This window comes from Acomys minous, assembly GCF_964271855.1.
Source record: "Acomys minous genome assembly, chromosome: 17".
Taxonomy (NCBI): domain Eukaryota; kingdom Metazoa; phylum Chordata; class Mammalia; order Rodentia; family Muridae; genus Acomys; species Acomys minous.
Window position 1 is genome coordinate 15,098,221 of NC_140500.1, and position 26,237 is coordinate 15,124,457.

The 26,237-nt window shown below is 45.5% G+C and overlaps 1 long non-coding RNA gene across 1 annotated transcript; it reads left to right on the top strand.

Annotated features, from left to right (window-relative positions):
* The first annotated feature begins 406 nt into the window (after positions 1-406).
* LOC311588077 lies at positions 407-12,344 on the top strand. Its single transcript, XR_014776073.1, has 4 exons — positions 407-632; positions 10,465-10,504; positions 10,642-10,827; positions 12,236-12,344. It is a non-coding gene; the product is annotated as an uncharacterized lncRNA (long non-coding RNA).
* Positions 12,345-26,237: the final 13,893 nt, after the last annotated feature.

Genomic DNA, 26,237 nt, shown 5'->3' on the forward strand with positions numbered 1-26,237 from the left:
GGAGGCAGCCTACCAATAAGTGGAGTGTCTTAAGCAATCGCTGTGGGAGTTGCATTTGGCTTTCTCTGGCTGATCCCGGGTTGGCAAGTGAATGGAATTCTGGGTAGAAGTCAATTACTCCCTGCAGAGGTTGTGGGTCAGAGTTTACTGGCCACACTCGGTCCAGCCGGTGTCCGCTGTCTGTGTTTTCAGTCTCTCCCCGGGGAATTAAAGAAGGAAGAGCTCCTAGTTACCTCCAAGAGCTGAGCAAGCCCTTGCCTGATAGCGTAGGAGAAACTTGGACTGCTGACGCCATACATGCCCTTCCTTAGTAGTTTTTGGGGTTTTTGTTTTGTTTTGTTTTTGCCAGGTGTGGTAGCACACATGTTTAATTAGCCCTCAGTCAGGAAGCTGAGGCAGGCAGGTTTCTGTGAGTTTGAGGACGGCCATGTTGGAGCTGGGAACCAAACTGGGAACACCCGCCGTGAACGGGTGGCACCATTCCCTTGGCTTGGTTCCTTGGTGGTATAAAAGTGGAGAGAGAGCCAGCTGAGCACAAGCATAAATGCGTGAATTCTCTCTCTGCTCTTCGTTGTGAATGTGCCTAACTGTTCCTGGACTTCCCTTGAAATGACGGGCTGTGGCATGGATTTGTGAGTCACATAAACCCCTTTGCCCTTACCCCTTGCTCTTGTCAGCGTGTCATATCAGAGCAACAGGAAATATAAGTAGGAATCAGGGTCTGTCACTGGTCCTGGATCTGATGAGTGAGCTTCAAGGATCTACCTGTTTTCATCGGAGCCCTCCAGCACTGTTAGAAATGCCTGAGACTAAAGATGTTGACACCAAGCCTGAGCTGGGGCTTTACACGGGAGCTGAGAATTCTAACATTAAACAATTATCAGTTTGTAACATTTATTTATCTATTTATTTATTTATTTAGACAGTCTCATGGAGCCCAGGCTGGCCTTGTAGCCCAGGCTGGTCTTGAACTCCTTGTATAACTATGAATGACCTTAAGCTTTAAAAAAAATTATTTTTATTTTATGTGCATGTGTATTTGCATGCATGTATGCATGCACATCATATGAGTGCCTGGTGCCCAGAAAAGAGTATTAGATCCCCTGAAGTGGAAGTCACAGATGGGCTGTGAGTCCCCATGTGTATCAGGGAACCGAACCTGGGTCCTCCGCAAAGGCTGCACATGGTTTTAACTGCTGAGCCATCACTCCAGCCCCAAGCTTAAACTTCTGATCCTCCTGCCTTCGTCTTGAATGACTTCAGGCAGAGCCATAAATTTGTCTCCACTCCATGCTCCCCCCCCCCCCCCACCTCTTTCTCTCTCTTTGGTTTTTTGAGACAGGGTCTCTCTATGTAGCCTTGGCTGTCCTAGACTTGCTTTGTAGACCAGACTGGCCTCGAACTCACAGCAATCCGCCTGCCTCTGCCTCCCGAGTGCTGGCATTAAAGGCATGCGCCACCACGCCCAGCTGTCTTCTCTCTCTGAAACAAGGTCTTGTATAGCCCAAGTTGGTCTTAGACTCCCTACATAGCAAACAATGACCTCGGATCCCTGATCCTCCTGCCTCTGCTTCTCATGTGCGAGGACTCCAGGCCTGTGTGCCACTGTGCCTGCTTCTGCTGGACCGTGATGCTCTACCAGTAGTCTCATCTCACGCATCCATTCAGTAAATTTTTATTGGCAACTTCTCTCTGTCAGGTACTTATTAGGAAGCTGAGAGCCAAGGGTAATTGTTTTTGTTGCCTTTCTCTCTCTCTCTTTTTTTTTTTTTTTTTTTTTTTTTTTTTTGAGGTAAGATCTTACTATGTAGGGCTGACCCAGACCCCACTATATAAACCAGCTGGCCTTGACTTTATTTTTGTCCCTTGGGGGCCACCCTTCCCAGTTCAACTACAACTAATACACAAATAATTTCAGAAAGTTGTGCCAAATATGGCCATAGAAACATGAACAAAGGAATAAGAAATGAAATTTTCTTAGGACATTGAGAAGTGATTTGAAGTCCAAGGTTATCCTAGGCTACATAGTGAGTTCTAGACCAGCCTGGGCTGCATGAAACCATGCCTCAAAAAGAAGAGGAGTGATAGATAGGGGATAAATAGACATAGATAGGTAGATAAATGATAGAGAAATCGATTTTAAAATGAGGATTAACATGGACTCTGGTGCCCACTAGTTGGTCACTTCCCCCTGGCAGGGCGGACTTGCCAGGCCACAGAGGAAGAGGATGCAGGCAGTCCAGATGAGACTTCATAGGCTGAGGTCAGAGGATGGGGGAGGAGGGCTCCCCCTTTCTGACGACTCAGGGCAAAGGGGGAATGAGGGATGGACAGGGCTACAATCGGGATGTAAAGTGACCAGATTAAAAAAAAAAAATGAGGACCAGAGCCAGGCGTGGTGACACACACCTGTAATCTCAGCATTTGGGAGGCAGAGGCAGGTGGATCACTGTGAGTTCGAGGCCAGCCTGGTCTACAAAGCAAGTCTAGGTCAAGCAAGGCTACACAGAGAAACTCTGTCTCAAAAATAAAATAAAATTAAATTAAAAATTAAAAAAAAACAAAAAACAAACAAAAAATGAGGACTAGTTGACAGATTATGGAGGCTGAGGGATCACATGATCAGTAAACTGGAAACCGAGAGAAAAGTCAATGTTGTGTCAGTCTGGATCCAAAGAGTTAAGAACCAAAGGAGGTGATAGCAAAAAATCTTAGTTTGAAAGCAAAGGAAAACAAAATGAGAAATCTCAGCAGTAGTGTGTGTGTGTGTGTGTGTGTGTGTGTGTGTGTGTTTATGTATGTGTATGTGTGTTTATTGTATGTACTTGTGTGTGTTTATGTGTGTATGTTGTGTTTGTGTGTATGTATGTATATGTGTATATGCTGTGGTGTTTGTGTGTATGTGTGTGTTTTTATGTGTGTATTTTGTGTGTTAATGTGTACGGGAGTGTTTATGTGTTTCTCCTTTGCTCTGTTTTCTTCAGGCACTCAACAGATTGGATAATGCCCACCCACACTGGGGAGGGTAATTACTGAGTTAAATTCAAACACTAATTTCTTCTGGAAACACCCTCACAGTCACACCCAGAAATAATGTTTAATCTGGGTGACCCTTGGCCGGGCCAGGTTGATACCCAGAATAAACCGTCACACCTGACTTACTGCCTGGTCTTGCCCTTCTAACGTGCAGGTGACTCTCCTCCCAAGCTGCTGCTTCTTGTCACACAGGAAAGGGGGAGGGTTACAGTAGCAGTGTGGTGCAAGCCTGAAGTACCAGGCGCTCAGGAGACTGGAGCAGGAGAGTCACAAGCTGACGGGCCAGCCTGGGCAACTCAGTGAGACACTGTCTCCAAATAAAAAAGAAATTTAAAAAGTGAGACACAGCTGTAGCCCAGGGGCAGAGCACTTGGCAAGCATGTGTGAGGCCGTGGGTTCAATACCCAACGCTGGAGAAAGAGCAAAAAACAAGAACCTTGAGCAGATACGTTGTGGATATCCAACAGTGTGAACATGTTTTATTAATGCCATTGAACTCTATGTGTACTTAAAATAGTTCAAATAGTACATTTTAGTGTGTATTTTTCTACAGTTGAAAATATACTTTGCTTGTTTGTTTGTTTTGTGTGCACGTGTACAGGCACACACATGCCATAATCCATGTATGGAGCTGGTTTTCTCTTTCCTCCAGATAGGTCCTGGGGATTGAACTCAGATTGTCATCCTTGAGCCTAATGAACCATCTCAATGGACCTAAAACCATTTTAAATATGACTCTAAGTACATGTACTCTTCAGCTATGGAAAAGGATGATGTATTTGTGTATGAACTTTAAGCTCTTTTTTTAAAAAAAAGATTTATTTATTTTACATCTGAGTGCTCTACTTGCATGTACACCTACACGCCAGAAGAGGGCATCAGATCACATTCTAGATGCTTGTGAGCCACCATGTGGTTGCTGGGAATGAAACTCAGGACCTCTGGGGAGCAGACAGTGCTCTTAACCACTGAGCCATCTCTCCAGCCCTAAGTTCAAACTCTTAATATTAAGTAAAAGCCAGAAACAAATGGCCGTGTCACATGGTCCCAATTGTATGAAATGTTCAGAACAGGTAAATTCATAGAGACTGAGAACAGGCAGATCAGTGGTTGTCAGGGGTTGGAAATAGGAAGAAATGGAGAGAAACTGCTCATGGCTTTGGGGATTTTAGGAATGCTGGAAAGGTTTTGGAATGGGCTGAAGACGTGGTCGCAAAGCATTGGGAAGTATGGCACTGCGTGGTTAACTTAAAGCAGCGGGTTCTGTCGTGTACTGCATAACAAGACTGAGGTCAACAGGAGATTGCACACAGATGGGCCTATCAGGTCATATGGGGCTGCAATTCTCTATTGCTTAGTGACACCTTAGCTTTCTGCATGGCATGGACTGATGTACCATTGCCGTGTTTGTGGTAATGCTGCTGTGACAACCTACTGTGAAGCCACTTACGTAAATGAATATTCATGCACTGTACATGCTGCTTGGTGACGATGACAAAAGACTGAATTAGGCTCATGACGCCCTATATTTTAAAGTCATAAAAATCATGTCATTTATTTGTATGTGTGTGTGTTGGAGGGGAGGGCATGTTGGTAAAAACAAACAAACAAACAAAAAAACCAACAACAGAGGGCAACTTGAGAGACTTGGCTCCCTCCTCCCATGATGTAGATTTGAGGATTGAATTCAGGTTGTCAGACTTGCATGGTGCCAGGCGTGATGGCGCACGCCTTTAGTCCCAGCACTCAGGAGGCAGAGGCAGGTGGATCTCTGTGAGTTTGAGGCCAGCCTGGTCTACAAAGCAAGTCCAGGACAGCCAAGGCTACACAGAGAAACCCTGTCTCGAAAAACCAAAAACCAAACCAAATCAGACTTGCATGGCAAGTAGTTTTACCCATCTCACCAGGCCTATTCTATATTTTATTTGCATATATATATATTTTATTAATTTATTCCTATTATATCTCAATTGTTATCCCATCCCTTTGCTTATATATTTTAAGGTTTACTATCTATGTTCTAGAAGTTTCCTATTAAACAGAATGCCATGTTATACCTATAATGCCTCGTGCATCTTGTGTTCTCCATCAGTTTCTCCTTCTTCTCCATCACTAGAAGGCAGGACCATATTGCTGAAGGCACTACATCCTTCCTTTGTGAAACAGAGAGAAATCAAACTGGAGCTGAACAGGGAACTTATTCCTAGCTGGCTAGCTTTCATAGTTCCAAAGGTGCTGGGCAGGCCACTGGGAGAGAAAAGTCCTCAATGGTCTTACCCATTCATTAGTGGATGCTGCAGGCTCCAGCACTAACCTGCCATCCAAGGTGTAACTATTGGTGGGGCTAACAAGTGCCTTCTGATTGGATTGAAGGCCCATTCCAAGGGATGGAATTCATGCCTCGTGCCATAGACCTGGTCAAAAACCCATGGCCAAGGTGGTCACAGAGTCTGTGGGAGAACCCACAACTGAAGTGCCCTAAACGGAACCCCTGTATCAACCCCAGCAAGGCTTAGGGGACATCATGAAAGAGGCAGAAAGAAGCTAAGAGCTGGAAGATGGGAGGTGTGTTGTGAAATGTTGTCTTCTGGGTACAACTGCCACACTCCTGAGTTCACAACAGTGGTGGTCACCTGCACAAGACCAAGGCAGCACGGTGAGTCAGCATTCCAGTGGGCAGTGACAACTGGTCACAGTGGGTTACAGAAAAAAGGCGAGAACCATAGAGTACCAGGAGGATGTGCTAGAGTGTGCCTGAGAGACTGGGAAGGGGGTATTGGGGTAGATATGATCAAGAGACATTGTGTACATGAATGCAACTGCAAAAGAATACATTTATTTGTTTTTTGCTTTTGTTATTTTTGGTTTTTCAAGACAGGGTTTTTCTGTGTATCCCTGGCTGTCCTGGACTCACTTTGTAGACCAGGCTGACCTTGAACTCACAATGATCCACCTGCCTCTGCCTCCCGAGTGCTGGGATTAAAGGCATGCACCACAACTGCCTGGCAAAAGAATACATTTAAAATATTGTTTAAAGTAAGGCTAAAAGGTTGGGTGTGGTATCTGGCACTTGGGAGGCAGAGGCAGGCATTTCTCTGTGAGTTTGAGGCCAGACTGGTACACATAATGAGTTTCGTGTCAGCCAAGTCTTCAAGGTGAGAACTTGTCTTAATCAATCAGTCAATCAATCAATCAATCAATCAAAAGGCCCCAGGAACATTGTATAGCATGCACAAGTCCCCAGTTTTGATCTTCAGTACCTCATAGTGTCTCATCTATGTAATTCCCACACTCAGAAGACAGAGACGAGTTAAAAACAAAACCTCACTATCTGCAAGATTCTCCACATTTGTCCTAGGGTGCAGTGGTGGAAGGGTTCTTTTGTTTGTTTTTTTGTTTTGTTTTGTTTTGTTTTGTTTTGATACAGGGTTTCTCTGTGTTAGCCCTGGCTATCCTGTACTTTCTTGGTAGACCAGGCTGGCCTTGAACTCACAGCGATCCGCCTGCCTCTGTCTCCGGAGTGCTGGCATTAAAGGCATGCGCCACCACGCCCAGCAGCGAAGGATTCTTGAGGAAGTAACCTGGAAGCAGAGTGCCAAGTCACAAGCGAGCCAGATGCTTGCTATGTTGTCCCCCTGGTTTGCACCCCAGGAAGCCGCCCCTGATAGAGGGCATGGATGGCTCCCTTTCCCCTCTGGCTTCTTGTTCAGCTTGGCTCACAGGACTTGCCAGCAGGAAAGCAGAGGACAGAGAACGTGAGCAGGCCGATTATCCTCCAGGCTTCTGGTGGGTCTAGCATCCGTGGTCTGACCGCCTTCCTTCAGTGCCTGTCTGACCCTCCACCTCGTCTCCTTGGGATCTGAGATTCTGGCAACCCTTCAGTCCTTCAAGCAGATGAGTGGCAGGGAGGCTCCCCACGGCCCCTGTACACTCACTCTTGTTTGTTGCTGCTGTTGCCCTTACAGGGGAGTTACCACAGAGTTGGTCCCCCTCCTCCCACTGTGTGAGTCCTGAGATGAAACTCAGGGTATCAGTCCAGGTGGCAAGTGCAGCACCTTTACTGATGGAGCCATCTCATTGGCCCACGCACCTGACACTTTCAGTATTCATAGAGCCGTGCTCCATCCGGTGTAGGTTTATGTTTTGGTATAGCTTTAGGCAGAGTCTCCCTATGGAAACATTGGCCACGAACTTGCGTTCTTCCTGTGTTTGCTTCCCGGGGTGCAGAGATGACGGGTGTGCTCCACCACATCCGACTCAATTAGCGTTTTTTAAAAAAATGGCAGTGCTGGCAGTGCAACCAAGGACCTCACACACCGAAGACAAGCACCAAACCTTTTAAAAACTCTCTTGGTTTTGTTTAAAGCAGGGTTGCATGTAGCCCAGGCTGGCTCAGAAACTGCTATGCAGTCAAGGATGAGTTTAAGCCCCTGATCCTCCTGCCTCTCCCTCCCAAGGGCAGGGATTATGGGTGTAAACGCATCTTTTTCATTCTTGGTTTCCTTTCTTTGTTTATTTTTGAGATGGCGTATTAGTTACTGGTTTAGGTACCGTGACCAAACACCCAACAAAACCCTAAATACCCTTGCACAGAGGGAATGGTGCTGCCCACAGAGAAAGTAGGTCTTCCTTCCTCAATTCACCTACTAGATAATCAAACACAGGTGCGCATGCCCAGAGGCCTCGTCTTCTAATGGAGTCTAGATCCTGTTTACAGTGTTAACCATGAGAGATGATGTTGATGTCCAGGCTGGCCTTGAACTCACTCTGTAGCCGAGACAGGCTGCAATCTTCCTACTTCTGCCTCCTGAATAACTGGGATCACAGGCTTAGGCCACCATGCGTGTTTCAATTTGCATTTTTAGCAAAGCAATAAGTGAATTTCCCACCTGAAATCCTCAGCTCAGTTCTCACCAGATGGAAATTCCCCTTTTCATTACTATTTTATTTCTTTCTTTATTTTTTAGAAAAAAGGATGTACTATTTTTATTTATGTATATGTATAGTGTATGTGTGTGTCTGCATGTGTTATGTGAGTAGGGGTACCTTTGGCTGTCAGAAGAGGGCATCAGCCAGGCGGTGGTGGCGCAGGCCTTTAATCCCAGCACTCAGGAGGCAGAGGCAAGTAGATCACTGTGAGTTCGAGGCCAGCCTGGTCTACAAAGCGAGTCCAGGACAGCCAAGGCTACACAGAGAGACCCTGCCTCAAAGAACAAAACAAACAGCAAACAAACAAAAAAACAGAAGAGGGCATCAGATTCCCTGGAGCTGGAGGGATGGACAGTTGTGAGCCCTGGAATGTGCACGCTGGGACCTGAATCCGGTTCCCCTGGAAGCCTAGGAAATCCTCTCAGTCACTGGGCTCTCTCTACCCCTGCTCAACTTATTCTTTTGTCAAACATATCTTGCTACATGGCCTGCTTGTCTGAGTTCAGGGAAGTATCATTTGGGTAGTAAAGGACTTAAGGTCCATAAGTTTATTGTAGGTATCAAATTTTCACTAAAAACGGAAAAATAGAAAAACAACTCCTATACTTCATTAGCAAAGAAATTCTCAGTGGAGGAAACAACAGTGATAGCTGAGCTCATTGGTCCTGGGATAAGGGACTTCCACTTCCACTCTCCACCCACTCCTGCCGAAAAATCAGGCTCCTTTTTGTACTTTGAAGTGTGTGTTAACATCTGCAAACATCCTAAGGGAAATTGGCACAAAATATATCCATGGATGCTATTTTTAATTCCACCAAGTGCTGGGGCTGTGGAGGTGGGGGGAGGAGGCGAGGATAAATTAAACCTCTGTATGAAACTTGGAATAGAAATACTTTTCAGAAGTCTACTTAAAAAGAAAAACTAAAACTTAAGGTTTTCAGAGCCACTAACAATCCCAAGAGCCTATGCAACCAGTAATCTCTATATAGCTGATGATCCGGTTATAATAATAAGTCCTGGATGTGTATGAGCTTGCAAATAACCTTTTCTCTTTCTTTTAAAAATATTTAAGGTATTCTAATTTTGTTTGTATATACATGGGTGTTTGCCTGCAAGTATGTCTGTGTACCACAGGTGATGTCCAAAAAGTCCAGAAGAGGGCTTCAGATCCCCAGGGGCTGGAGTTTGAGATGGTCCAGGGCCACCATGTGGGTTCTGGGAACTGTGCCCAGGTCCTCTGGAAGAGCAGGCAATGCTCTTAACTGCTGAGCCATTATTACTCTAGCCCAACTTTATTTTTAATTATGTGTATTTGTTTTCATCTGTGTGTGGGAATGTGCATGTAAGTGCAGGTATTGAGGTGTCTGTCCATTCGAGCTAGAAATATAGGCAGTTGCGAGCCACCTGGCATGGGTGCTGAGACTGAATTTAGCGCGTCTGGAAGAACAGCAAATACTCAATGCTAAGCCGTATCTCCTGGGCCCCGCCCCTCCCCTTTGCCCCCTCCTCGCTTTCACTTTTTGAGACAGGGTTTCTCTGTGTAGCCTTAGCTGTCCTGGAACTTGTGCTGTACACCAGGCTGGCCTTGAACTCCCAGAGATCCACCTACCTCTGTCTCCAGAGTGTTGGGATGAAAGGTGTGAGACACCACCACCTAGCTAGCAAGCACTCTGAATGCTGAGCCATCTCTCCTGGACCCTTTTCCTTCTTTTTAATGTGTCCTAAACACATACGCATTTTGTTGAGCGGCACATGTGTGTGGAAGTCAGAGGACAACTTGCAGGGGTTGCTTCTCCTCCACTTGAGATTTCTAGAGCTAGAACTCAGCCTGTGGGCTTGGCTGTAAGCACCTTCACCCTCTGAGACATCTCCACAGAGACTTAAGAAAAAGATAGTGTGTGTGTGTTGGGGGGGGGGGGGGAGAGGCAGGGGATGGCTCAGAAGTTAAGAGCACTGACTGCCCTTCCAGAGGACCCAGGTTCGATTCCCAGCACCCATATGGCAGTTCACAACCGTCTGCAACTCCAGTCCAAGGGATCCAGCGCCCTCTTCTGGTCTCCATGGACACTGCATGCTTGTGGTTTACAGAAATATGTGCAGGTGCTAAAATAAAAGTCAACGAAGTCTCACAAAGTATAAAAACGAGAGAAAAGAAAGAGCAGAGTATTCACCAAGGGGGGCCATGAGCCTGTCAGAAGAGTCTCCCCTTGCTTCTTTATTAGCCTTAAATTTTGAGCATTGTTCTTTTAAAAACATGTTTGTTTCATTTATTTATTTGTGTGTAGGCATGCACACACATGTGCGATGGAGTGAATTCTCCTGCTGGAGTGTGGACAAGGACACACATGTTAGAGGACACCTTGTGGGAGACAGTTCTCTCCTTCTACCACGTGGGGCCTGGGAATTTGAACTCAGGTCTTCAGGCTTGTTGGCAAGCACCTTTACCCAATGGGCTATCTCACTAGCTTTAAATTTGTCCTTTATTCTTTTCCTTTGCAGAAATGGATCTGGAAAAGCATTGCAGTTGCAACTTTAGAAGGTATTTAGTAATTTATTTATCTAATATTTAATAATGCATGTAAGGTAGAGGTATGCTATCAGCCAGGATGCATGAAATAATAGAATGTGTGATGAAAATAACCTAGCTTCCGATCCGCCCTGCCTTGCCTCACACAGGCGTGGGGCAGAGGGTGCCGCCACAATGAACGAATACGTGATGGAGAGGTGGGAAAGAAAAATGGAGTCGTGCATGAATGCGCTGTGGAGAGAGGCAGAATTGGAGACGCAGTGGCGGTGAGAGATGTCAGGATGGGCTGAGGTCTGCAGTGGAACATGGTGCTACCCAGTGGGGTCAGCAGGGTGGTGAGTAGCTGCCTGGGGCTTATGCAGATTCAGATTGAGTCCCTAAATACAGCGGGATCTCCTTGGCTCTGGGCAATGGTGGGGGCCCGAGATGAAGAATGATTCACTTTCTGAACTGGATCTTCTCAAAGGACCACCGCAGTCCGTGACACCGCTGAGGGTCATGTTCAGTGGTGCTGATGGGACTGTGGACTGGGTAGATGCCCGATGCCTGTATTACCACCTAATGCCACATGGATGTCTGTGGTATATGCAACATGACCTGCAGCCATGTTGGTGCCCCTGGGGGGACCGTGTTGATGTGGGTGGCCTATGTTGTCATGTGGGACCATGTTGATGTCGGGGGTCAGAGGTCTTATGTGACCAGGATCTGTGTTGATGTCCATGGCTCCTGTTAACCACTGAAGGTCATGCAAATGTCTGTGGTCTGTGCTGCTGCCTGAAGCCATGTGCTGTCCAGTCTGTACTGCTGCAGAGGACCATGACTGAATTCATGGTCCTACTGTGGCCGGGTCCCTATTGATGTCCATGGACTGTGTTAACCCCTGAAGGCCCTGGGGATGTCTGTGGTGTATCCTGCAGCCTGAAGCCGTGTTAATGTTCTAGGGCCGAGCTGCTGCCAGGGGCTATATTGATGTGAGTGGCCTGCACTGCCATCTGAGGCCATGCTGATGTTTGTGGTCTGAGCTGCCTCGGAGGGTCTTATCTTAGTCAGTGGTCCTACCACAACCAGGGGCCATGACTGTGGTCTGTACTATTGCCAAAAACCCATGACAAGGATTCTTTGGCAGTGATATTGATGACTGCAGATACACGGTTAAGAAAGAGGGACGTGGAAGGTTTCTATGACAACCTCTAACTCCCAAACCCATCCTCAAAAAAAAAAAAAAAAAGCGGCAGCCTAAACAGGAAGCCATTGAAGAGAATTCTTAAGACGTGTGATAAGAATATTGAAGTGTAGCTGTCCACAAGTAATGGCTTCTGGTCAGAGTGTGGGAGGGGAAAGACTCAGTTCTATTTAAGGGGCTGGCCACTGACGCTTAACCACACTTCAGAGAAAATATAGATAACACAAAGTGGACCTTTGTTGTTGTTGTTGTTGTTGTTGTTGTTGTTGTTGTTGTTTGTTTTGGTTGGAGGAAGCTAGAAGAGTGAAGGAGCAGGCATGGAAGGGCTGGAGCATGAGTGTGATCTGGGCATATGATGTGAAATTCCCAAAGAAGCAATAAAGATATCACATTGAATAAAAAAAAAATAATAATAATGTAGATTCCTACCATCTAAGGTGTGGTCTTTGGACCAGCACATGATCATCACTTAAAAGACTGAAAGGATTACAGAGTCTCAGGCTCCATGACAAAATGTTTGTTCGTTTGGTTATTTGTTTTTTGTTATGTTTTTGAGACAGAGCGGCTGTTTGAATATGAAATATCTCCCCATAAGCTCATGCGCGTGAACACATGGTCCCCAACTGGTGGGGCTCGGCCTTGGAAGACTGTGAAATCTTTGGGAGGTGGAGCCTTGATGGAAGAAGTGTCGTCGCTGGGCGTGAGCCTTGTGGATGGACAGCCTGACCCACATCGTGTCTGCTCTCTGCCCCTTGGCCACTCCCTCAGCGTAGCCAGATGCCTTATATTCCCCCTTGCACACCTTTCCCTCCACAATGGACTCTTTCCTCTTAAACTGTGACACAGTGCAAATCCTCCTCTCCCTAAGTGTCTTCTTGTCAAGCAGAACCATAGGGACTAATAATAATGTTTGTTGCCCAGGCTGGTCTCAAACTCCTGGACCCAGGTGCCCCCTGCCGAGTACTGGCATTCCAGAAGCACAATGCCTTGCCCATCCCAGAGTGGAGTGTGCGTGCACATTAAAGTCTTAGAAGCTGGGTTTGGAGGCAAAAAACAAGAGGATGGACTACAAGTTTGAGACCATTCAGGGTTATGCAGTGTGACCCTGTTGCAAAAAAAGAGAAAAAAATGTTTTGGAGGCACTAGCTCAAAGCAAATAAATAAGGGTTTATTATTTTACATAGTAAGAAACTAAAGATAGGAAATTCTGGTAAGTGGCTAAGAGACACAGTCTAGATAATTTCCAACTTTTTACGTTGGAACCCTCAGTGTGTTGCCTTTTGTCCATACTGGTAACCATTCTTTGTGACAAAATGGCCACCATGGCACTAAACATCATATTTTTACCGAAGCTGCAGAAAAGCATTCTTCCTCTACTTACTTTCTCTAAAGGAGAAAAAAAAATATTTTCTAAGAGGGCCTGAGGTAAAAACTCATTAGTGAAATGCTTGTCTAGCATGGGCAAGGCCCTGGGTTCAATTCCTGGAGGAGGATGATGATGAAGGGAGGATGTCGTTTGTTAGCTGTGGTGGCACACACCTGTAAGCCTGGTAATGAAGAAGCAGAGGCAAAGCCCGGGTGGTGGTACAAGCCTTTAACCCAGCACATGGGAGGCCGAGGCAGGATCTCTGTGAGTTTGAGGCCATTCTGGTTGACAGAGTGAATTCTAGGCCAGCTAGACCTATGTAGTGAGACTTTGTCTCAAAAAACAAACAAATCAACAAAATCAGAGACAGGAGGGTCAATTTAAGGTCATCTTTATGTAGAACATTCAAGGCCATCTTGTGATATTTTGAGACCTTGTCTCCAAAAACAAAACAGAAGTGTGTGTATATATATATATATATATATATATATATACACACACACATATATATGTATATTATATATGTGTTATATATTATATATAACATATATATGTTACACACACACACACACACACACACACACACACACACACACACACACACGTATTACCTAGACACAGCCAAGACAATTTCTCCTTATGGTTCATTGGTCAGAACAGAGTCTCACAGGCTTTTATCCTCAAAGCCCACCTGAGTGCCAAGCAGCAAACCTGTACCTTCTACCTTCTAAAAGTTGCAAATCTCTCTAAAGAGCACCACACTGTGGGAAACAACTATTCAAATGCATGAGCCTATAGGGGGTAACCCCTGAGGATGGACAGTGTGACATTTCACATTAAACCCAGATAGTATTAATCCCCACAGGGTAAGCACAGGCTGGGTAGGTCAGATAAGACAAAGTGGTATTAATAAAAATCAAAATAAAATTAGCTAATATGGGACATGCTCTAAACCTCTGGCTGTTCTTACATGCACTGAGGACAAGATGGTTGATGAGGAGTAAGCGGGACAGCAGTGACTGTGTCAATCACAAGCCATCTGTATGAACAGCGGCGTGCTAGACGCTGTGTAACAGGGCAACAAGAGGCTGAAGAAAGAAAAATAACCAATGGGAACAACTTTAAAGACTTGCAAAAGGAAAGAAAAAAGAAAAGAAAGAGGGAGGGGAAGAAGGATGGAAGGAAAGGAAGAAAATAAAAGGAAGAAACAGTGAAGGTTGAAATCTTCCTTCCTTCTTTCTCTCCTTCCCCCCCCCCTTCCTTCTTTTAAAAATCTTCCCAGCTTCTCTTTTACACATCATATCACAATTCCGAGCTTTTCAAACGAAGGAGGCCTGGGGTGCAGGCATAGGCCTATAATTTCAGCACTTGGGTATTAGAGGCAGGAGGATCAGAAAAGTTCAGCCTTGCCTTCCTAGCCAGTTCGAGGCCAGCTTGGGCTATGTGAGAGAGAATTTTCCTGTGCCCCGCCACCCCCCCTCAGACCCCCCCCCAACACTCTCCCCGCCAAAAAAGAAAAAAAAAAAAAGAAAGAAAAAAGAAAAGAAAAGAAAGAAGAAGGAGGAAGACTCTGTGGAAAAAAAAAGATTGAGGGATGTTGTCAGCAAGGAAACAGGAAATCTCAAAATCACAGGGACTTTGATCTTGTCCTTGATTGTGGAACAGGCAAGTTAGAAAGTGGGGGAGAGAAACAGACTTGGGGGCCAGTGCAGACTTGGGGGGCCAGGGCGCTGGCCCTCCAAGTGTTGTCTCCAGACCAGCAGACCTGGGAGAGGGAGAGAGATAGGCCGATCTGAAGGCCACACTGGAGCTCAGGGAATCCTGAGCCCTGCAGGTGATTCTGCAGCTCAGCTCCACCAAGTCTGAGACTCACCCTGCCAGGGAGTTGTTTACACAGCACCTACCTGCCTACGTGCCTCTGCAGCGAGAGACTATTTTGAGCTTTCTATTTCAGGAAGTGTTTTTGCACTTTGCTCTTGGATGTTCATTGCAGCCAGGTACACCTGTGTGCTCAGACAGACGCACCGAGGAGGGTGTCTAGGAAGCCTTTAGCCCCATTTGGTGTTATGCTTGTTGGGCCGGCTGCCACGTCAGTTTTCTTTAAAAGTTTGTTGTTGTTGTTTTTTCTTTTTTGAGACAAGGTTTCTCTGTGTAGCCTTGGCTGTCCTGGACTTGCTTTGTAGACCAGGCTGGCCTCGAACTCAACAACGATCTGCCTGACTCCGCCTCTGCAGTGATGGGATTAAAGGCACGCGCCACCACGCCCGACTTCTTTAACATTTTTATTTAGTTAGCCTTGTCTGTGGCACAGGAGGGTCATCATCCTAGTCACTCAGGAGGCTAAGGCAAGAGGATCAGGGGTTCAAGGTCTGTTGGGGCCACAGAATAAGTTCAAGAGCAACCTGGATAACTTATTAAATGCATGCATGCTCGGGGCCTGGGGCTGGAGAGATGCCACAGTTGGTAAGATATTTGTCGCACAATCACAAGGACTTTAGTCTGACGTTACAGAATCCACGAAGCCAAACAAAGTCGGCGTATTGGTGCATGCTTGCAAGTCCAGCACTCAGGAGGCAGAGGCAGGTAGACAGACCCCTTGGGTCTGCTGGCGAGCTTCAGGTTCAGCGAGGCACCTGAAGCGAACAAAGGCTGGAAGTGCCAGCAAAGTTGTAGACAACGTGGAGTCACTGTGGACATCGGGTATGGCTGAGTTAAGATGGCTGCTACCGGATGTCCTGGGAGCCACGGCAAACAATCAACGAGACTGTTAGATAACTCATTACGTAACCAGCTCTGGAAAAAGGTCACTTTTGTGTGATTTTCTATAAATCTCCGTGGGACCAAAGGTGCGTGCTCTCACCTGAAAGAAGGTATGGCCCGTCTGCCAGCAGCTCTGCAAATCTCCCAGCTCCCGCTCATCATCCATCTCTGGCCTCCTACATCAACTGCATCAGGACCTTATCTCAAAAAGTAAGATGAAGGGGCTTGAGATGGCGCAGCAGATAGTTACACTAGCCTGACACCCCAAGTTTGATGGCTTGTGCCGCCTAGTTTTAGGTCAGCTTGAAGCAAGCTAGAGTCATTTGGGAACCGGGAACCTCAATTGAGACAATGCTGTCATCAGATTGGCCTGTGGGGCATTTTCCTGATTGGGTAGGGTCTACCATATTACAGAAACTGCTTCTTTAGGACAGTCTTTGGTCAAGCTGCTCCAAAGAAACCAGATCTTTGGGTTGGACATCTATTCCATGCTGGGTTTCTGGGACAAGGATGCCCAAATTCTTCACAACAGGACATGATCGCTGCCTGTTGGGACCAACCCTGAGACCATCAAAGGCCACATGTTCCTACATTCAGTTCTGGCATCTAGCTGTTGCTTTTGGCTTCCACCAGTCCAGGGACTCCGTGCATCTGCCTTCAAGGGGAATGTTGCTGGCAGTCCCCAGGTTCTCATAGACAGAATCATGATGTCTTGGTCAGACACAAAAAAGGGACTGGTTTTACTAGACTAACCACACGCTATGACTTCATTTATAAAGCCTGAGAAGAGGGTTCAGTGGACAACTTCACATTCTACTTCTTAACTCCACACTTTATGCCATGTAAAAACGTGATATTGCCAAGGGGATTGACATAGTTTCAAATCCTGGTGTGGGTTCCTACTTGCCATGAGACTTGGCAATTTTCCTAAGTTCTCCGAACTTGTGTTCCAGACTGTAAAATGGCCCATTGTGGGTGGTGCCACCCCTGAGCAGGATGTATAAGAAAGTCTGAGCAAGCCATGAGGAGCAAGTCAGTAAGCAGCACTCCTCCATGGCTTGTTTTAGTTCCTGCCTCCGGGTTCCTGCTTTGACTTCCTGTACCTACTTCCCTTTGGATGAACTGTGACCTGGAAGTAGAAAATGAAATAAACCCTTTCCTTCCCAAGTTATTTTGGACATAGTGTTTGCTCACAGCAATCAAAACCCTAACTGAGACATCTCTGGAATGCACGTAGTGAAAAGGAGAGAAACAACTCCACATAAACTGTCCTCTGACCACGTGAATTCTGTGGCGTGCCTACATACGTACATGTCTTAGTCAGTGTCCTATTTCTGTGATGAGGCACCATGACCACAGCGACTCTTAGGAAAGAAAGGGTTTAACTGGGACTGGCTTATAGTTTCAGAGCTTTAGTCCATTTTCATCATGATGGAAAGCAATGGTGGTGTGCAGGCAGACATGGTCCAGGAGGAGTAGCTGCAAGTTCTACATCCAGATCCGCAGGCAACAGGAAGAGAGAGAGAGAGAGACTCTGGGCTTGGAATGTACTTTTTGAAACTTCAAAGCCCACTCCCAGTGAAATACTTCCACCAGCAAGGCCACACCTTCTAATCCTTTCAAATAGTGTCACTCCCCGGGAGCATTCAAATCTATGAGCCTATGGGGGTCATTCTCATTCAAGTTAGCACAGGGTGCTTTACCTAGCATGTGTAATTGAATCTTCAGGGCTGCCCCCAAGTAAAAAGCATGCATTTATGTATGCAACTTTGTTGTTTGTGGCTTTTGTTTTGTTTGCCTTTTGAGATAGAGCCCAGGGTGGCCTCTAACGCACAAGGCTCTGCTTCAGTCTCTTAAGTGTTGGGATCGTAGAAATGAGCCGCTACATCAGTCTATTTGTTTATTTATTTTTAAGCATTATTATTTTATGTGTGAGCACACGTGTGTGGACTTGAATGCTGATGCATGCATCCTATAGAGCACATGCGGAAGTCAGAGAATAACCATTGGGAAATGGCTCTCTTTTTTTCCCGCCATGTGTTCCAGCAATTGAACTCAGGCTCTCAGGCTTGAAAAGCAAGTGTTTTCACCCATTGGGCCTTCTCTCAAAGGCCCTGGGCACGTATTTATTTATTTTACCCTCTGAGCTACTTATTTTTTTACCCACTGGGGCATCTCAAAGGCCCCAATTATTTATTTCTTACCTTCTCTTTTTCCTTTGGTCATGATGGCCATGACATAGGTAGTGACTTTGTCTCATCCTGTTGATGAGAGCTCCTCTTTTTCCCATTCCTGATTCCTGTTTGCCTGCTCCATTTTTAATGTGATCCTAGGCATATCTGACATATAAACTAGATATACAAATCAAATGTTGATGTATATTGACAACTAATAAAAATTATTTTAAAGTAATTCTTTGGTATATATACAATTTTACCATTTATTCGATATTAAACACCAAATACCCAACACAATGCAATCCAAAGATAGGCTAATTTTATACTTACCAGCTGAACAATAATGGTAAAAAAGTATTAAAAGTATTTATTTTTTTGTAAGTAAATCATTATGTTTCTATTAAGAACAGAAACTTGCATGCATAGTAAAGACACTGGGATTCAAAACACACAGTAGTTTCAAGGCTCAGCTGAGGTGTCTCAGGCTGCATCGGTTAGTGTTATGTGACTGCGTGCAGAGTGTCTGGTGTGCCCAAGTCGTGTGCTTGGACCTAAGGCTTCAGGATGTCATCTGTGTCAACGTGGCTAAGCACTGCCAGAAGCACCTCTGATTTATTGTGTTTGATTTTTAATTAACTTTCGGTTGTTGCACATCTGCTGTTGCCATGTCTTTTAACAATGTCTATATTCAATTACACAAGCATACTTGGCATTGTGACCCACAGTTTAAAAAGCTGTTCTTCTGGGTGGCCTAAAAAACAAACATTTGTTTCTGATAGCTCTGGAGGCTGGAAAGTGAAGGTCAAGTAGTTAGCAGATCTTTGGTCTGGACAAAGCCTGTTTTCTGGTTGATAGACAGCTATCTTTTCATTGAAGCCTTACTTAGGAGAGAGAGAGAGAGAGAGAGAGAGAGAGAGAGAGAGAGAGAGAGAGAGAGAGAGAGAGAGAAGGAAAACTGTTTATGACTCTTCTTATAAGGCTCCAACCCTAGTGATAAGGGCTGCCCTCCTAAGGACCTAATTATCTCTCTAAAATTGTATCTCCTAATACTAAGGCTTTGCTTGGTACAATGGCCTTGAACTATTGATTCTTCTGCCTTCAATTCCCAATTTTTAGGATTACAGGTGCGTGCCATCTTGCCCTTGTGGTAATAAGATATCAGAATCAAAAACAACCTCAATGTCCCACAAACAAAGCAAAAGTAAGTCAGCGAGGCAATTCTTTTTGTAAAAAGCATTTGTCAAGACCCAAGCTGGACTATCAAGCACACTTGGTCAAGATGGCCATGACATAGGTAGTGACTTTGTCTCATCCTGTTGATGAGAGCTCCTCTCCACAATCTATTATAACTGACTAATCAATACAAAGAGGAAGGTTCAGGAAATACGAGTCTTTGCCAGGTAGCTGGCTTTGATAGAGAAAAATCTAACTATCTTTGATAGGGGGAAACAAATTCTTACCAGTATGTTAACACATGAATTTCAGAGTGCAAATTTAGCCCTAGAAGACACTCACATGAGGGGGGGAATAGCATCAAAGTTTAATGTTAGGAAAATGCTCTATATACAGTGAGATGGAAACACAAAAGAAAGGATCTTTAAGTCAATGAAAGTCGGGAGAAATTTGTATCTGCATGTCAACTCAGAGTTTTGAAGAAAAAATAGGAAGTGGCTTTGAGAAGACAGAGATGTTGACTCACAACTGAAGGAACGGTGTCAGCAAAGACAGGGAGGCTCAAACAGGACAGCAGGTCCTGGAGGGCAGAGATGCTCAGAAGTCAGAGCCTAAGAGATGCAGACTGGACTCTAGTGAGGAGCTAGAAGACAGCCCAGAACTGTCCTGGGGTAGCAGCGACAGTCCTCAGCCCTTCAGTTCAGGACGAACTAGGATGGTTGGCCATATCAGGAGAGAAGCTGTGAGACAGAAGGTCATATGTGTCATGGAAAGATACACACTTGATCCATTGAGCCAGTAAGGGATCAGGGTGTATTTAGAAAAAAATGGCAGAGGGCTATATTGGCAAGAAAATAAAGTAGCCAAGATGTCAGCACTTATGCTTTGCAGGGAAAGGCAGACTCAAGTCTCCAGGCTTCTGCTAGCCAATGCATGTAGAGAAATTAAGATCAAACGGTGTTGTTAAAAAGGAGGTGACATAGACAGGAGTCTGAATAAAGCAGGCCAAGCTAGGAGGGAGGAGTGTGGAGTCCCGTGTGCGTTCTTTGCAGCCACTCACATGGCCTACAACCTTTGCCTTCCACATCTGTGAAATGGGATAACATCTCCTTGGTTTGTGAAATGGATAATACCTACCTCCCTGGGCTGTTTTGATGATCAAACAGCCCAGTGTGTGTAAAGAAGAGTGGGAACCTATAAAGCACTCCGTGATGGGTGCTAATAGGAGCACTGTGGTACCCCGCCTCTGTCACAGTCAACCACATCAGTCCAGACAGGGTGAATTCGATTGTCATCGCATTACTTCCTGCTGTTCAATAGCATTATGTCATCATTAGTAAGCCCTGAGTGTCAGCTGGCTTGAATAGCATTGAGAATTGCTGGCGAGAATCCCTAGGGAAGAGACAGTCCAGAATATTCCCCCTTTCTCTGGACACTGTTGGGTAAAGTGGGAACCAGACAAGCACACATGGTGGAAGGAGAAATCTGATTTCCCAAAGTTGTCCTCTGACTTTCACATTTATGTCTGGTACATGTATTTTTACACACACACACACACACATACACACACACATGCACACACATGCACACACACAGAGTGGGGGAGGAGGGAGGTGTACACTCATACCTCCACCCCCACCCCACAGAGATGGAGGGGACACTCAAACATACACACACAACCCCCACCACACACAGAGTTGGAGGAGACACCCACATACGTACATATACACACCACACACACAGAGGTGGAGAGGACACATACACACATGTACACACACACCACACACACAGAGCAGGGGAGGAGGGTGATACACACACTCAGATGTGGAAGGAGCAACACATGCCACACATGCACACACACATGGAGTGGGGGAGGAGGAAAATACACATACACAGGCACACGTGCACACACACACACCACACACAGAGGTGGGGGACACACATGTGAATACACATAAACATACACATGCACACACACACTCACACACAGAGGCAGAGGGGACATATACACATGCATACACATGAATAAAGCTGTTAAAAGTGAGATTTATGAGGGTAGGAGAGCTAGGTGCTGTGACACACACCTCTAACTTCAGCACTAAGAGACTGAGGCATTAGGATTGCTTGACTCCCAAGAGTTTAGGGTCTAGCCTGGGTTATAAAGCAAGCCCCCTCCTCAATCAAAAACAAATGAGTAAACAGGTAGATAAAATAATCAATAGACAAACAAATAATAAAAAGAAGAAGAGACAAGAGGGTCAGAAGAGAACGGAAGAGATTTGTTTTAGACTCCAAAGTATACTTCCAAGGGTTAATGTAGATTTAGGACATATTCTGTGCGAGCCCTGAGAATCCCTTTGCTGGAGGACAAAGCTCAGGCGTAGTGTAGTTCAGTGGAAGGGTGTCTGGCATGCATGAAGCCCTGGGCTTGATTCTCAGTGTCACAGAAATTCATACCTGCCATCTCAGCACTCAAAGGGGTGGAGGCAGGAAGACCAGAAATCCAACGTCATCCTCAGCTACAGATGAAGTTCAAGGCCAGCCTGGGCAACATGAGATCCTGTCTCAAAGAAAACACATCGAAAGAACCCCACGTTTCTTTAGCAGGGTTCTGTTTTCTCTACTGTATTTAGTAGTTGTTTCTCCCTCTCCAGCTTAGATTACACTATGGTGAGTGGTGTTCTTTTTTGCAGCTCTCTTTCCAGCCTGTGTTCTGCGGAGCTAAGCCAGGCCGTCAGACTTGGGTGGCTTTGACTCACTGAGCCACCTCCTCAGCCCTCTTCCTTTTGTTTTGTGCTTTGGAGAGAGTCCCATGTAGCACATATGGCTTTTAACTCCTGGTTCTCCTCTCTCCATCTCCCTGTGTTGATGTTGTCGGGGTACACTACCACCCCTGGCTTCTCCCAGCTTTTTTTTTTTTTTTTTTTTTTTTTGTCGATGCTGTCCCTTGTCTGAGTTTCCTCTTGGTGTGCACATCCGGATACTTCAAATATGAACTCAGATTCTGTCACCAATGTGTGAAGTCTACCTCTGGTTTCTCAGGGAAAGGTAGCCAAAGGCATCTTGCGCATTTTCTAGTATAGGGGAGAGTGTGTTGTGTTATGTATTAGGCGGTTGTGAGGACAATTTACCCGGAGAGGTGTGAACAAACTTCTACCCACCTCCATAGAGCACCGGCGACCAACCAAAGCGCCATTCTACCAAAGCCCAGCTTGGGGAACCAGTACATTTATTGGGCTTCCTTACAGAGCATGGGTGAAAAGTTCCTTATAGGAGTGTAGGTGACTCCAGACAGCTACCCAAGTAGAACGTCCCACCCCAGCATAAATGAGGGCCCCCCCCATAGTGTTATAGATGGAGTTCCCTACTCTGCTAACCTTTGACTGTATACTGTAGCGCCTCCTGAAATGGAGGAGCCACATGCATTAAGGCAGAATCACAAAGAGCTAGTTAGGAGGTGTGGGGGTGGTAGTGGCTGGAATCTCAGGTGAGAGCCTAATGGCCCTTAGGAGCCTCTCCTTCTCTGTGGAAAGGGCCAGATATTGAGGATCTCTTGCTGTTTTGGTAAAGAGGATGGCTCTTTACCATCCAACGTCATCCTCAGCTACAGCTGTTTTGGTAAAGAAGATGGTTCCAGCGTTTAGAGGATGGCACTTTATGATGGTTATGGGGTTGAGTTTCAGGTTACACTCTCCCTTTTAAACTCAAGTCCGCCATTGTTTCCTTTGGGTGAGGCTTAAGAGAAGTACTAATGAGGATTGTCAGGAGCCCGTATTCTGGAGCCAGAGGGCCTGGCTTTGATCCTCCACTGCCACCTGTGTAAAGTGGCACCTGTGTAAAGTTTGCGCCAGTGCATTTTTCATAGACTAGTTTAAAATGTGTACATGTGTGTGTATATATATGCTTATATACAGGCACATATGCATTTGTGTGTGAAGCAGAGGAATAATATAATGTTGGGAGAACGTCCTAACATCACAGAGCCTTTTCAGACCAGGAAGGAAGAACCCACGTGCCAAGAACAGACACGCGCGCTAAAACACATTGTCAAGGGTAGAACCTTGAACCCTGAGGCAGGGCTCCTGCTGCTGCTTTACTAACAATGCATCTTTAAACCCATTTGAGCTGGGAAATTTGTTATCAGATGACTCATATGGGGAAATCCAGTTCCTTGGTGCCAAAGATGAAAGAATGAGATTAGGCATTTAAACACTGAGGTTCCACTCAGTCTTGTGAATGAACTACAGCTATCTTGGATGGAGAGAAAAGAAAGAAGGCAGTTACCCAAGTTCCAAAATAAAAAATAAAAAAATTTAAAAAATGTTACAGAGGTCTATGGATTTAAATAATAAAACTTTTATGCTTACAGCATGTTTATCTTTCAAATAGCCTAAGTACTTTCATTTTCCAACATCTTGAAAGTTTTTTTTTAAATAAATTATATATATGAGTAACTTTTTGTCTTCAGCTATTTGAGATTGAGAATTGGATTTCCCATCACTCCCCAAACGGTTTAGATTCATTTCCAAAAGGAACTTTCCTCTACGTGTGATGAAGGGTTGGTGTCTGCCCGGTGGGTCCAGCTGAGAACCCATTGGACTGTGAGAGCTCTGCCTTAATGAATGGACTAACCGTTGGTAGATTCCCAGTCTGACGTGTTATCCAGGAGTGGTAGAACTAGGAGATGTGGCATAGGAAGCAGGTCACTGGGGGCGCATATCTGGAAGGGTTTGATTTGTGTCTGGCTCCCTGCTGCCTGGCCACCATAAGCCGAGCGTCTCTGTTGGGTTTGGTCTTTCCACCATGATGTCATGTTTCACCACAGGCCCTGAAACCACCAGGCAGAATAAAACTTTAGTCATTCACATGATCTCCCTTGAGTATTTTGTCACAGTCATAAAAAGTCTGACCACACCCATAATACCCATGTGAAAAGTTTTATGACATCCACTTATAGAGAAACTTCGAAGCTCTCTCCCCTCCAACCCCCGCCTCATTCTCTGTCCCTGTCCCTGTCTCATTTCAGCCCAGCCCAGCTTGGAACTCTTTATGTAGGCCAGCCTGCCACCAAACTCATCAGGGACCCCTTGCCTCCTAAATTGCAGGCAAGTTCTAGCTCCATTTACTTCTCTTGGTCCCCGAGGTTTCCTCTGCAGCATCTGCTAGGATGAGAGCAGAAATCAGATGTGAATTTTCTAAAACTCCAGGTAGTCATACAGATCCTTGGTTTTCCGGGTGTTTGCTTTTGTTTTTGCTTGGCAGGATGTGCTATCACTGGCAGCTACCCAGGAGAGAGAAAGGACCAGAAGGTCAATACACCTCCTCACAGGTGCATGCTCAGCTTACTTCACCCCACTGGGAGGGGCTGTAACCAGCAACTGCAGCCATCTAGGACTCAGGTGGGTGAGCACCTAGCTGAGGTGAGCTTGTATTGATTCCAACAAGGAGATGGGCAGAGAGCCAGCATATTATGATTCGACTAGCTTTGGACTTCATTACTGTATCATGACATGGTAGTGTGTGTTCCAAGAGAGCAAGGCAAAAGCCACCATTTTGTGTCTGTGTGTGTGTGTGTGTGTGTGTGTGTGTGTGTGTGTGTGTGTGTTTGTGTGTGTTGTATGCGAGAGTACATGTTCACGTGGGTGTGTGTGCTTGTGTGTAGAACACATGGAGGCCAGTGGTTGATGTCAGGTGCCTTTCTCAATGGCTCTGCCTGCCTGCTACTGTTCCTTTATACTGTCTAGACTTAAGATCATACTTTGTCATTACTCCAGTAGGTTAACCTTGTCCAGTGTGAGGCAGAGTTCACAGAGGTGTGACTACCAAAAGAAGAGAATCATGAAAGAGACTTTGATAAAAACTCTTGTTCATCAAATCTTGCCTTGGTGGTTGCTTTTCAATAGGTATATCTGCCTGTTGGACAGGGGGAGGATGTGCGTCCATCTGTGTGTCTCTGTCTATGTATCTCTATTTGATCTCTCTCTCTCTCTCTCTCTCTCTCTCTCTCTCTCTCATCCTTTTCCTTCCTTTCTCCTTTTCCTTTTTCTCTCTTTCTCTTCCTTCCTTCCTTTTCCTTTTCCTTCTTTCTCTCTCTTCTTTTGGAGACAAGATCTCATGTAGCTCAGGCTAGCCTCAAACTTGCTGTGCTGCCAAAGCTGTCCTTGTACTCCTCTCCCCATCCTTCTGCTCCTCTCCTCCACCTCCCAAATGCTAGGGTTAGAGTATGCACCCACCTTTTAAAAAATATACCTAAGATAGTTGGCTTAACGTACTTGTCTAGTCAGTTTAAATTCTTAAAATATATATGTATTCTCTCTCTCTCTCTCTCTCTCTGTGTGTGTGTGTGTGTGTGTGTGTGTGTGTGAGAGAGAGAGAGAGAGAGAGAGACAGACAGACAGACAGACAGACGCATGGAGGTCACAGAATCCTTGGGAGTCATCTGTTTCCCTCTGTCTTTACATGGGCTCTAGAGATTAAACTCAGGTTGCTAGGTCTGAGTGGCAAGTGCTTCACCCACTGAGCTATTTGGCTAGCCAGAGTCAATCTTATGTCTTTCCTCTGCCTCCTCCTCCTCCTCCTCCTCCTCCTCCTCCTCCTCCTCCTCCCCCTCTTTCTCATCTTCCTCCTATGAACCCACATTGCTTCACTGTTCTGTGTGTGCCTTACTTTTTTGTTGTTGCTAAAAGTGGAACATTTTGAACATAATCGCACAACTGAGAGTTGAAGTCTCATTTCCTCAGGATTTTCTGGCTTTGCTTGCTGGGGCTTGCAGTTGTTGGTGTGGTGATCTTTCTAAATTGCTTTTCTAACGATGTCTTCTTTGTATTGTGTGTTCTCTGGAGCTAATGCTTTAAAAGAAATTTCCTTAAAGCTTCTTTTTCTTATTCTTTAAAAAAAGATTTTTATTTATTTATTACATATAGTGTTCTGCTTGCATGTACACATGTACAGCAGAAGGGGGCATTAGATCTCACCGTAGATGGTTGTGAGTCACCATATGTGCCGGGAATTGAACTCAGGACCTTTGGAAGAGCAGACAGTGCTCTTAACCTCTGAGTCATCTCTCCAACCCATCCTTGAAGATTC